Source organism: Arachis ipaensis, chromosome B08 (genome assembly GCF_000816755.2).
Source record: "Arachis ipaensis cultivar K30076 chromosome B08, Araip1.1, whole genome shotgun sequence".
Classification (NCBI taxonomy): Eukaryota; Viridiplantae; Streptophyta; class Magnoliopsida; order Fabales; family Fabaceae; genus Arachis; species Arachis ipaensis.
The window spans coordinates 53,733,177-53,744,460 of NC_029792.2; the positions used below are offsets into that span (position 1 = coordinate 53,733,177).

Sequence of the window (11,284 nt, forward strand, 5' to 3'; positions counted from 1 at the left end):
GAGTCTACTCCTTCCAGTTCTAGTACCCCCTTTCTCTGTGATGGTTGGCGGGTTCTTTGATGAGCAAAAAAATATTGATTGTTGGCCACCATGTCCACAAGATTCTGGGCTTCCTCAGCAGTTTTCATCAGTTGTAATGAACCTCCAGCAGAGTGATCTAATGCCTCTTGAGATTTTAATGTTAGGCCTTCATAGAAATTCTGCAGCACATCCCATTCATTGAACATCTCCGGAGGACACTTTCTGATTAAGGCTTTGTACCTCTCCCATGCTTCATATAAGGATTCGGCATCTAATTGTGTGAATGTCTGCACCTCGGTTTTCAGCCTGATGATCCTTTGGGGTGGGTAGAATTCTGCTAGAAATTTAGTCACCAAATCATCCCAACTAGTGATACTTCCTTGGGGAAAAGTTTCAAGCCATTGTGCAGCCTTGTCCCTTAATGAGAACGGGAACAACAGAAGCTTGTAAGTTTCAGGATTCACGCCATTTGATTTGACAGTGTCACAAATCCTTAAAAAGGTAGATAAATGCTGGTTGGGATCTTCCAATGGGTTGCCTCTGTAGGAACAATTGTTCTGGACAAGTGTAATGAGTTGTGGTTTTAGCTCAAAATTGTTTGCATTGACATTGGGAGTTAAGATGCTGCTTCCACAGTGTCTGGGATTTGCAAAAGTGTAGGAGGCCAACACTCTCCTCTGTGGTGGATTAGGATTAGATGGATCTCCTTCCATCTCGTGGTATTCTTCCTCAGATTCTTCCTCTCCAACAATACCTTTCCCTCTTTCAGCTCTTCTTAATCTCCTGAGAGTCCTCTGGTCAGCTTCGGATAAGATAGGAGTAGCTCTCCGTGTACCTGACATACAAACAAAACAAGAGAAACACACAACCAGTGATACTTCAATCTATTGCTAGAATGAAGTTTTAGTTAGCTTAAGCAAAAATTCAAACAGTTAGTAGGTTAGTCAAAATTAAAGAAAAAGTGCTTGATCTAAACTACCACCTCACTTAATCATTGTCAATCTATTCAATCCCCGGCAACGGCGCCAAAAACTTGATGTGCGGAAAATGATCCGACACAAAACTCACCGGCAAGTGTACCGGGTCGCATCAAGTAATAAAACTCACGGGAGTGAGGTCGATCCCACAAGGATTGGAGGATTGAGAAACTTTAGTTTAGTGGTTGAATTAGTCAAGCAAACAAGTGTTGATTGTGTGAAATTGTGTTGACAGGAATTAAATTGCATAGAATGTAAAGGGGAGTGGGTGATTTGCAGGAAATTAAAGGGAACAAAAAAAAAGAGTCTGATCTTAAAGAACAAGTAGTGTAAATTGCAGAAATTTAGATTGTAAGAAATGTAAATGGCTGAATCTTAAAGTGCAAGAAATGTAAATTACTTGAATTATAAAGGGAATTGGGAAGTGGATTTGTAGAAATTAAACAAGGAAAAGTAAAATTCAACAAACAGAAATGTAAAAGATGGATTCAATTAAACCGGATCTCAAATGAAAATGAAAATAAGCTTGGTGTAGCATCGAAACAAGGAAATTGAAATTGAAAAATGTAGATCTCAGGACCCAAGAGACTAGATAACTACGTCTAGATCTCAATGCCTTCTTAGATCCAAATTTAGAGAGCAAAGGCCAAATTAAAGAAGAGAGCAATGTAGAAATGTAAATACAAGTTCAATTTTCCAGAAGCTGCAGTAAGAAAAACAGAGAGATCTCAAGGTGAGATTGAGACAGAATTTCCTCAATTCTTCAACACCCAAGACTCAAGACAAGTGTAGATGAAATTGAAAAACAAGAAAACTAAGAGGAAGAGACTTTAATTCTCCTTCCCCAAGACTCAGAATCTCCAAACAGCTCAAAACCCAAAAGCTCTCTACTGTGAATACTATGAAAATTCTTAAAGAGAACTCTAAAAAGAAAAGCTCCTTTTGAAACTTCAAATCCTAAGCTATTTATACACTTTCTTCAAATGATCATTAAGCCTTGAATTGGGCCTTTAGTCTTGATGGAATTGGGTTGATAATAGCCTCCGTTGATTGTTCTTGGTGTTGGGAAGAAATCCATTTGGCAGTAGTGCTATTTCTCTTCTTTTTGGCGCCAATGTTTGACCTCACGTTTGAGGCAAACGTTGGCGCAAACGTTGGCGACATCCAGGGGTGTTCTTCAGCTGCTTCTCACGTTTGAGTTAACGTTTGAGGCAAATGTTAGCTCAAACGTTGATCCCTCTTTTCAAGCCCATTCTTGCAACCTTCTTCCAAACTTTATTCCACCTATCATCAATCAACAATTGTATCGAAGCTATGCCATAATCATGAGAGTTGTTCTTCTTCTTGTCACATGAGCAATTATGGCACAAAAACTCATGAAAATGCATCAATTTATCCCTGGTTGATTGAATCAAAGGAAACATAAAATTCAACCCAATTGGCTTACTTATGGCTTAAGAAAGTGCATAAAACTAAATGAAAACAAAGGAAAAAGACTAGTGAAACTAGGCTAAGATGACTTGTCATCAAGAGGTTGTTGTTTCTACTTAGTTATTCTTTACCAAATAAAGGAAAGTCAAGTAACTAAACCATCTCCAATTCACAAGTCCTAATCCTCTCCCTTGGAAAGATTAGCGTTAGTGACTAGAGAGCTAGCCAACAATTTCCAATTTCCACTAACACTTGAGTATTCCAACTCAAGAGTGTCCTTTTAATCAACTCCCAAGTCAAGTTGGGAGTCTACTCCATTGACATGAATGCCATTTTCTCAAACCATAAAAGGGGAAGAAAAGAAGACATGGAAACTCAATTAAAATAATAGCAAAAAATTAATTAAAGGTAAAAATAATTCTTTGCATTAATAAATCCCAAAATAAAAAATATCCATACTTAAATCTGAACAGGGTTAATGGGTGATTAAAAAGTAAGGGAATAAGAAAACAAACTAGAATAATGGAAACTTCAACGGAGGTAGTGACTCTTCTCAATATCCAAATCAAAAGCATAAAACTCTAAAACTATGAATGTCAAGAAAACCTAGAGGAAGTAGTATTCTCTCTCCAAGATTCCAAACTAAAACTAAAAACTATGTGAATGAGAATGTCTGTTGAGTCTCTACTTGTCCCCTGGCTCTAGTCTGTGTCTCTGGGCCGAAAACTGGGTCCAAACTCAGCCCAAAATCACCCCAGCGTCTTCTGTATTTTCTACATGTGGCGCATGTCACGCGTACGCGTCAATCACGCGTACGCGTCAGTCACGCGTACGCATCGATGGTCATCTTCGTGTGTTACGCATACGCGTCAGGTACGCGAATGCGTCATTGTGCAAATCTCCAAATCACGCCCACGCGTGAACCATGCGTGCACGTCGCTCCTCGCTGGTTATCTCCTTTATTTCTTGTGCTCCTTCTATTTTTGCAAGCTTCCTCTCCATCCTCTAAGCCATTCCTACCCTATATAGCCTGAAAACACTTAACACACAGATCACAGCATCGAATGGTATAAAGGGGAATTAAAAATACATAATTTAAAGGCTTAGGAAGCAAGTTTTCAACCATAGAACAAAATTGGGAAAGAATTGTAAAATCATGCAAATTGTATGAATAAGTGTGCAAAGACTTGATAAAAATCACTCAAATTAGCACAAGATAAACCATAAAATAGTGGTCTATCAATCTCCTCACACATAAACATTAGCGTGTCCTCATGCTAAGCTCAAGGAGACAAAAGGAATGAATGGGGGAAAAGTAAGACTCATGAGATGCAACCTATGTATGTGAATGCAACTATATACTATGATGTTTCGATCTACTTAATTAAAAGTAAACAAGTCCTCCAAGACAAACATAAATCAGATTCCACTAATTCAAATCACACAACAAAAGACAAGTAAACTTGTAAGAAGATAGCTCATGAAAGCAGGGAACATAGAATCAAGCATTGAACCCTCACTGGTAGTGTATATGCACTCTAGTCGCTCAAGTGTCTAGGGTTAATCCACTCTACTCTTCTCTAATCATGCTTTCTAAAACTTATTCTTTATCTAACCAACCAACAAATATTTAGTATACCAATGCAAACTTCATGAGGTCTTTTCAAGGTTGTAATGGGGCTAAGGTAAGGTGAGGATATATGTATAGCCAAGTGAGCTATAATATGAATCTTTGACTAACCTAAGCTTTCACCTAACACACACACACACACTCTCTATGTAATTCTAAAATCATGCCTAGCTACCCAAAATTTCACTTTTTTATGTTTCACATACTCATGTATCAAATTTTTCTTTAATTTCACCACATATGCATTGATCTTTTATTAAACTTAGCATTGGGGTAATTTTGTCCCGTTATATATATATATATATTAATGAACATGAAAGCAAAATATAACATATCAATGCATATGGTTTTTCTGGTCTCACATGAGTAGGCACCCAAATTCCCAATATCTTTTGTCAACACAATTTCATCAACCCAAATTTCCACAATTCCCCACACTTAATTGATACACAATCTCTATCTTAAGCTAACCAAAGATTCAATTGGGGTAATTAATTATTTTTCCGCATAAGGCTAGTGATGTGGTAAAATATAGAACAAAGGGGGATTAAATGACGCAAAGTGGCGAACAAAGATAATTGAAATGGTAGGCTATTTGAGATAAGTAAGCTAATAACAAATGATGGCCTCAATCATATGTATGCATGCAAATATACTAAACAATGGACATATAGAATGGAACAAACTATAGATTACAATCATAGAAAAGAAAACACACAAGAATAAAATATTATGGTTAAATAATGTAACCATATAATTAAGCTCAAATATCACAGGTTGTGTGTTCTTAGCTATAACCTATGTTCCAATTAAAATCTTCAAACAAGTTTAACATAAAAATTATTAATTTGAATTAGTGAAATACTATAAAATAGGGTCTTAAAAAGAAACTCATTACTTCAACCAAGCAGAACATACATGCAAACAATTATTATCATGCAGTCTATACTATTTAACAAAAGAAAAAGTCAAATGTTGGTGTTAAGAGAGAGAAGTTACCTCCGGAAGTCAATGACTGACTCCCCACACTTCAAGGCTTGGCACGGTCCTCCGTGCCATCAGTAAGGAGCAAGGTAGGGCTGGAAGCATCGCCTCCACTGTTTGGTTCGCCATGGCTCCCTGTGCTACTGGATGAAGAGGAGTCTGGGGTGTCTTTCTGTTCCGGAGGTGGGTGGGTACCAGCAATGAGTTCCTTCAGATAGTTGTATCGGCGCTTGATGCACGGAAAACTTGTCTCGTAATAAATTTCCTTCGGCAAGTTTACCGAATTTGTCGTCAAGTAAAAACTCACAATAGAGTGAGGTCGATTCCTACAGGGATTGATTGATCAAGCAACTTTAAGAAGAGGAATGTTCTAGTTGAGCGAATCCAGAATTTGAGTTGAGAATTGCAGAAAATAAAATGGCGGGAAGGTAAATGGCAGAAAAAGTAAATGCTAGAATTAAAGAACTGAAAGTAAATGACTGAAAGTAAATTACAGAATTGTAAATGGGAATGGGGGAATTGCTCATAAAAGTAAGTAACAGAAATTAAAGAGAATGGGTAAGATCAGAAATGGGAAGTTCATTGGGCTCAGGAGATGTTGCATTCTCCGGATCAATTTTATTTTCATCTCTTCCTCAATCAATGCACTCATTGATCTCCTTGGCAATCTTAAGTGATTGAATTACAATTTCTTGTAATTCAATCTCTCAAATCTTGATCAATAGCCAATTCCTTGGTCAATTGCTCATGAGAAGAGATGAAGTATGGTCACTGATTATACGACATGCATTTCCCAAATCAAGTATTGAGAGGATTATAGTCACGTATCCATCCAAACCCAATTTGGTCCAACATGAGAAAGCATTTCTAGCATGATCTCTTCATTCCTCTTTCAAGGTTCAGAAGAGATCCAAGTATGAATAGCTTCTTTTCTAAGATAACTACCCAATTAGATGAAGATCGAAAGCTTTCAAGTAAAATCAAGAGAAAAGATAGAAGAAGAATAATGAAAACTAGTATTGATCCATCAAATTACAACAGAGCTCCCTAACCCAATGAAAGGGGTTTAGTTGTTCATAGCTCTGGAAAATGAAAACAAAGATGGAGAATACATGATGAAACTAGAAGTGCAGAGAAAGTAAAATACAGAGAATAATTCTATGCCCAGAGGCTCCCTATATTTTCCAACTCCCATTTAATTCAAAGCTACTCCTATATATACTACTCTTCTGTTCTTCTAGTTGGCTCTTCAAGTCTTGGGTATGGGCCTTTGGATCTTGAGTTTGAAGCAGTTCTCTTCTTCATTGGGCTTGGCTTTACTTGCAGAGAGAAAGTGTGAAGTGGGCAGAGACTTTAGCTCAGGACGTTAGTGGTGTTAACGTTCAGTGAAAATATGGGTTCAAGAACGTTAGTGACACTTACCATTGTCACTAACGTTCCAATGTGCCCCTATTTCTCACGTTAGAGTCCACGTTAACTAGGTTAACGTGGCTTCTAACGTGGCCATGCTAGCCATCTCCAACGTTAGTGACAAAGTTGAGTGTCACTAACGTTGGCTCATTATTCCCTTATCCACGTTAGCTTCCACGTTAACGAAGTTAACGTGGGAGTTAATGTGGCTCATAGTGGCTTATGTGGGCTAATTCCAACGTTAGTGACAATGTTTGGTGTCACTAACATTGGCGATCACCTCCCTTCTTCACGTTAACTTCCACGTTAACTAAGTTAACGTGGGAGTTAACGTGGCTTATTGGGGCTTGTGTGGGTTCCTTCCAACGTTAGTGACAATGTTTGGTGTCACTAACGTTGTCGACCACTTTGTCTCCTCACGTTAGCTTCCACGTTAACTAGGTTAACGTGGAAGTTAACGTGGCTTATTGTGACTTGGACAACGTTAGTGACAAAGTTGAATGTCACTAACGTTGGCTTCCCCTTTACGTCTTAACGTTAGAGTCCACGTTAACTAAGTTAACGTGACAACTAACGTGGCCACTTATGAGCCTGGTCCAACGTTAGTGATAATGTTAAGTGTCACTAACGTTGGCTCCATTTCCTTTCTTTCACGTTAGAGTTCACGTTAACTTAGTTAACATGACTCTTAACGTGTGCAGTGATGGTTTCGAGAGCGTTATTGGCAATTACTTTTCTCATTAACTTTGCAAGTTACTCCCATTCCACGTTAGTGTCAACGTTAGTGTAACTAACGTAGCCACTAATGTGGTTCTTCTTTGCTTTCTTTATCCTGAAATCAAGCAATAAAGTGCATCAAAGTTCTAGTCCAAGTCATGGGAAATGCAACATCCAATTTGTCCTTAATTTCATGCAAAATCCTCATAAAATCACGTAAAGTGCACAATGTATGCTTGAATCAAGATGTAAGTGAATATCTACCCAAAACTAGCTTATTTCCTAAGGAAATGCATGAAACTACCCTAAAAACAGTAAAGAAAAGGTCAGTGAAACTGGCCAAAATGCCCTGGCATCACAACACCAAACTTAAAGCTTGCTTGTCCCTAAGCAAGTACTGGAACAAGAGAATGATGAATGGAATGCCAAGAGAAATGAGTCATTCTTGTGGAAGTCATGTCCCTGGTTTTATGGTGGTTTCATGCATAGCAACTTAGGTTCATTCCTGGCTTTCAGACCTTTATCATGTCCTAGAATACTCACTGTGATTGCATCCCATGAGACTTTTATTTATTGATCCTTTTGTTGTTATTTCAGGGCTTATTTTTGTTCTTAAGCTAAGTGCTCTGTAAGGGGGCAACTCTTTAAAATAAGCTTTCAGCCAACACTCCTGAACCAATTGGTTCAAGGTGCTAGGTGTTGAAGCACCCCTAAGGACTTACTTGCTCAAGTCTCAATACACACCACAGGCACATAGTTTATTTATTTTCTTTTCTTGAGACCTTGGTGTCCAGCACCTCTTTGTGTTACTAAATGCTCTGTATTGAGGGTTACTCTTGATAGTGGACTTTCAGCTGATAATCCCGAGTTAGTTAACCCAAGTTACCAAGTGATAAGGCACCCCTAAGAGCTTATTCATCTAAGTAGATCCCTCACACAGGAGCACCACAGACACATGCCTCAAGATTAAAACCATTGGTGCCTAGCCTTATTGCTTACTCTTTTTCTTTTATTTTTCAACCTTTATTGTTCTTTCCCTTTTTCTTATTAGGATCTTCTTATTTAGCTAGTCTCATGGGGTGTTTCTCAAGCACAGTATTCATGACAGATAGTTGTCCTCCCACCTTCTGGTTGAACCAACTTAGCTAACTTATGACTACACCATAAACTTATGAACTTACTCCATAGTATGAACTCCTCTCTAGTCTTTAAAAACACTCAATCTCTTTTCATTTGATTCAAAGGGACAAGCATACAAGTAAGCAAAGTAAGGATGCAGTGACATAAAGACTAGCAAACATAGACCTCTTCAACACAAAAACTTAAAAGACAGAATTTAAAAAGGTTCAAACTAACATGTAACTATTAATCAAGATTGCATTCGGTCTTCCAATTTTCAACATTCTAAGTACATGGAGTTAAGTGACAATACAACCTTCAGGTGATGGTTTCTAGTTGCCCTCTTTTTGTTATCATCCTGGTCTTTGCTACCTCACTTCTTTAGGTGAAGGTGCACCATTTCCTCATAAGATTCCTGCAAAGTTATTGGAAGTTGCTTGTTCCCAAAGCACTTGAGAAATAGTTAGCTTGCATGTATGCTTGTGACTTCTGAACTTAATTTGGTGTGTCAACACCAAACTTAGTTCCTTACCCAGTACAGAACCTTGCATATATGCAGAGAACCTCATATCTTGTTGTTTAACAAAACAATAATCAACTTAAATCTAACTAAATCTAAGTGGTTTCCATTGATTGATTGGAGCTAGCAATGTGCTTTGGGAATGGAGTGTGATTCTAACTAAATTCCTTTGGTGGAACACCAAACTTAGAATCACACTTTCACTCTTGAATTGTTTTGGTGTGGAACACCAAACTTAGCTCCTCGCAATACAGGGAAAATAACTTGTGATCCTTATTGAAATAAAGATGAAAAGGAAACTACCTGAGGTTGGGTTGCCTCCCAACAGAGCGCTCTTTTATCGTTGCTAGCTCGACGGTTCCTCCTTTACTTGAGATGGTAATTTACTCTGGGGTTTTCCCCCATGTTTCCCAGATAATGCTTGAGTCTTTGTCTGTTCACTGTAAAAGTTCTCTCTGATCCTTCATCCATGATTTCGATGTGTCCATATGGCGAAACTTTTGTGACAAGAAAAGGTCCGGACCACCTTGATTTGAGTTTTCCTGGGAATAGTCTCAATTTGGAATTGTAAAGGAGTACTCGCTGCCCTTTTTCGAAACTCCTGGGTGCAAGATGCAGGTCATGTCTTCTCTTTGCCTTCTCTTTATACATCTTGGTATTTTCATAGGCTTGTGATCTGAATTCCTCCATCTCTTGCAACTGCAAGATCCTCTTTGCACCAGCAGCAATGCTGTCAAAATTTAGTATTTTGATAGCCCAGAGAGCTTTATGTTCCAGCTCCAGTGGTAAATGACAAGCTTTCCCATACACTAGTTGATATGGGGACATTCCAAGTGGTGTTTTGAATGCTGTTCTGTATGCCCAAAGAGCATCATCCAGCTTCTTCGACCAATCTTTTCTTGATGCACCCACAGTCTTTTCCAGAATCCTCTTTAGCTCTCTGTTGGATATCTTAGTTTGTCCACTTGTTTGGGGATGGTAAGGTGTGGCTACCTTTTGTTTTACCCCATATCGTAGGAGAAGAGCTTCTAGTGGTCTGTTACAAAAATGGCTCCCTCCATCACTGATGAGTGCTCGTGGGACTCCAAACCGGCTAAAGATATTCTTCCTGGGAAAGTTTATGACTACCCTGTTATCATTCGTTGGGGTTGCAATAGCCTCTACCCACTTGGAAACATAATCCACTGCTACCAAGATGTACTTGTTTGCATATGAGGTTGGGAATGGTCCCATGAAATCGATTCCCCACACATCAAATAATTCTAGTTCCAAGATGAAATTTTGTGGCATCTCATTTCTTTTGGGCAAGTTTCCAGATCTTTGGCATTCATTGCAGCTCTTTACTAGTTCTTTGGCATCCTTGAACAGAGTGGGCCAAAAGAATCCACTTTGTAACACCTTAGCTGCAGTTCTATCCCCTCCAAAGTGGCCTCCATAGCATGAGCCGTGACAATTCCATAGGACCTCTCGTCCTTCTTCTTCTGAAACACATCTTCTAAGGATTCCATCTGAACACTTCTTGAATAGATATGGCTCATCCCAGACAAAGTACTTTGCATCATTCATGAGCTTCCTTTTTTGATGTTTATTAATCTCTAGAGACAATGCCCCAGTTGCCTTGAAGTTGGCAATGTCTGCGAACCATGGTGCTTTGTGAACTATCATCAACTACTCATCAGGGAAGAACTCGTTCACACTTGTATCAGGTGTTCCACCTTTATCATGAGGAATCCTGGATAGGTGATCTGCTACCTTGTTCTCCACTCCTTTCTTGTCTCTGATTTCAATATTGAGATCCTGCAATAATAAGATCCATCTTATTAGTCTTGGCTTTGATTCTTGCTTGGCAAACAAATATTTAAGTGCTGTGTGATCTGTAAAAACAATCACTTTAGCACTAATGAGGTACGATCTAAACTTGTTAAATGCAAAAACTATTGCTAGTAACTACTTTTCAGTAGTGGTATAATTTCTTTGAGTATCATTAAGGACTTTGCTCGCATAGTATATCACATGGACTAAGTTATCTTTCCTCTGTCCTAACACTGCCCCAACTGCAAAATCAGATGCGTCACACATTAATTCAAATGGTAAATTCCAATCAGGTGGGGAAATGATAGGAGCAGAGGATAACCTCATTTTCAAATTTTCAAAGGCTAACATGCATGTTTCATCAAAGATAAATGGTGTATCAGATACAAGGAGATTGCTTAAGGGCTTGGCTATCTTTGAAAAATCTTTAATAAACCTTCTGTAAAAATCAGCATGCCCTAAAAAGCTCCTAATTGCCCTGACATCACTGGGTGGAGGCAGTTTTTCAATAAGTTCTACTTTGGCTCTGTCAACCTCAATGCCTTAGTTAGAAACTTTGTGACCAAGGACTATTCCTCCTGTCACCATAAAGTGACATTTCTCCCAGTTCAAGACCAGATTGGTCTCTTGGCATCTTTTCAATACCAAGGCGAGGTGATGTAG

General features: G+C 38.6%; 1 long non-coding RNA gene across 1 annotated transcript in view; it reads left to right on the top strand.

The window, feature by feature from the left end:
* Window positions 1–3,789, top strand: part of LOC110265519 — a 20,968-nt gene extending 17,179 nt beyond the window's left edge. Inside the window, exon 3 of the long non-coding RNA XR_002351662.1 lies at window positions 3,615–3,789. This is a non-coding gene — a long non-coding RNA (uncharacterized LOC110265519). The remainder of the gene's footprint in view (window positions 1–3,614) is intronic.